Genomic DNA, 2,500 nt, shown 5'->3' with positions numbered 1-2,500 from the left:
GTACATATGCACACACACACACACACACACACACACACACACACACACACACACACACACACACACACACACACACGTGTATGTTTATTTATATACTTATGTTTATTTAATTATTTCCTTGTTTTTCAGATTTTGTAACAGCAGACTTTGGAAATATCAGCTTCTCAGTTGACACTGATCCTGACGTCACTGATACAAGGACTTCTTTCGAAATCAGTTCATGTCTACTTGATCTCCACCTCCCGCAGCTGAGGAAGTCAGTCTTAAGGTAATGCTTCTACCTGATTATTTGTTCGTGTTGCTTGTGTGACCTTTGGGAGGGTTGAGAGGAGGGATTCATTTTGTACTTGTTTTTGTTCTTTCTTATCTCGTTTCTTCTACCTGGCCTTGTTGTTTCCTCCAGGTTTCCCCTTCCATCCACTCCTCTTCTTTTATCGAGTATCCTTCATTCCTTCCTCTCGTCCTGCCACCAACTAACCCACCCAGCTAATTTTACATACACATACCAAAGAAAACGTAAATCATATCCTATTTCATCACGAAGGGGAGGAGTACTCTGTATATGGTGGAGGTCATAGCACGTTTGTATCCTTTATGAAGGCGAGGACTTCGTCTTGGAGCCACTGTAGGTAGGTTAAAGCGAACTTGTTTCTTGAGTGGGCTTAGAGGTGGTTGCATTGAAGGAAGTGGTGGATTGATAGGTGGCAGGAATCGCCTGTTTCTCCAGTATCATACCACCACTAGGCGTCTTTACTAGGTAATCAAGCCTGCGACCGACACCGACGATAGTGCCTGTAGTCTGCCATCACTTTGAAGTGCGGTTTTGAACACGTACATCAGTGCTCCAGGGGATGGGCGACAGGGATTTGGGATGGGCATAATGATGGGCGGCTGCATTTTCCTGACCTGAGTGGCGCTCATCGAGTTTCTTAGCTATGTCACGCCATTTGGTGTCAAAGGCTCTGCGATGAGTTGGAACTAATGAGTAAAGAGGACAACCTAATAAGACAAATAGCGGGTGAGAGACCATCGTGGTGTGTTGCGAAGCTCGAGTAGGCCATTTATAAAGTATTCCTTGTTACAGAGATCTCTTGTAGGTGACGTCTTGGCAATAAGATGCTTCATTACCTTAGCGTGAGCTTCTGTATGCATATTAGTCTGGAGACAGAGGGGCATAGACATATAGTGAACATGCTATCGTTTTAGGACTTTGTTGAACTCATGGGACGAGAACTGTGGGCCTCCATCAGTGCGTATGTGTGTAGGGACGCCCAATTGTCCGAATAATTTCCTAAATGCACGCATGGTACTATGGCTGGAAGTTTCTCCTTGATATGCATGAATGGCGATCTGCGTAAACTAGATAAGATTTGCCGGCATAGCTAAACAAGTTAGCTGACACAGATTCAAATGGACGAGTAGGTGCGTGGTCACGCATGATGGATTCCTCCTGCAAGGAGGGCTGGAGAGTCTGACATGCAGAACAAGCTACAACTGTTGTAATATAATCATTGTTGATGCCAGACCATCAGACAGTTTGGGCTCCTCTATGCTTTGTTATCTCAACACCACAGTGTGAACTGTGGAGACCCTTCTGGATGGTTGCAGGCACAACGATGCGGTGCTGATATGATACAAGGCCATGATCGTGTGAAAGATTGTCCTAACTTTTCCAGCGAGGTAGGAGGTCATTAGTAGATTTGATTTGGAAGAAGGAAAACCACCAATCACACGAGCAATTAGCTGCTGGTAGACAAGATCTGCAAGAGCAGCAGATCTGATTTCACCAAGCACTAGGTCACCAGATTCAGAGTTCTGCTAATACGACACTTCGTATGAATCCAGACATTTCGTAGTCAATCTGTAAGTCATCTACATCTGGTTGATCAACTGGTGCATGTGAAAGTGCATCAGGAATAGCGTGATGCTTGCCTTTATACCAAACTGCAGTGAAGGTATAGCCTGCAAGTTTCTCCTTAAGGCATTGTAGTCATGGGTTCATTACGGCATCCAAGGTGTAAGCATTGAGAAGGGTATTAACGGTTTGTGGTCCAGTACAAGCTCGAAGTTGGCTAAAGCTAGTAGATATAGTCGACACTTATGCCATGTTCACGACATCTGCACAATATACGAAAGAACAATTGGATCCCTGTAATGGCTAGGTTACCACAACGACAGAAATCATCTGATGATATAAAGCCCATGGAATTGCGTAAGAATCCGTAACGTCCCTATGGTGTGACACATGTGGTTAAATGTACCTCTTCAGCTAGAGGGATCTGCCAGTAGCCCATCATGACATCAAGGGTTGAAAAATATTGTGCACCTGTCGGAATTCGTCGGGTGACATCTAGTAGCATTGGAAAGAGATATTTTGTTCAGAGGATAGATTACTTCTCTCGCTCTCTTTCCTGCATTCTGTTTTTTTTTTCTTTCTCTATCCCTCCTTTCTCTTTTTTTCTCTTTCTCACCCCTCTCTATCTATCTATTTATCCTATTC

At 44.1% G+C, this 2,500-nt stretch overlaps 1 long non-coding RNA gene across 1 annotated transcript in view; it reads left to right on the top strand.

Annotated features, from left to right (window-relative positions):
* LOC122265782 (uncharacterized) overlaps positions 1 to 2,500 on the top strand; it is a 9,364-nt gene that overhangs the window by 1,333 nt on the left and 5,531 nt on the right. Inside the window, exon 2 of the long non-coding RNA XR_006224335.2 lies at positions 130 to 268. This is a non-coding gene — a long non-coding RNA (uncharacterized LOC122265782). The remainder of the gene's footprint in view (positions 1 to 129; positions 269 to 2,500) is intronic.

This window comes from Penaeus japonicus, unplaced genomic scaffold (assembly GCF_977035675.1).
Source record: "Penaeus japonicus unplaced genomic scaffold, GWHDUDI00000001_assembly GWHDUDI00000017, whole genome shotgun sequence".
Lineage (NCBI taxonomy): Eukaryota > Metazoa > Arthropoda > Malacostraca > Decapoda > Penaeidae > Penaeus > Penaeus japonicus.
This window is presented reverse-complemented; position numbering and strand designations above follow the sequence as displayed.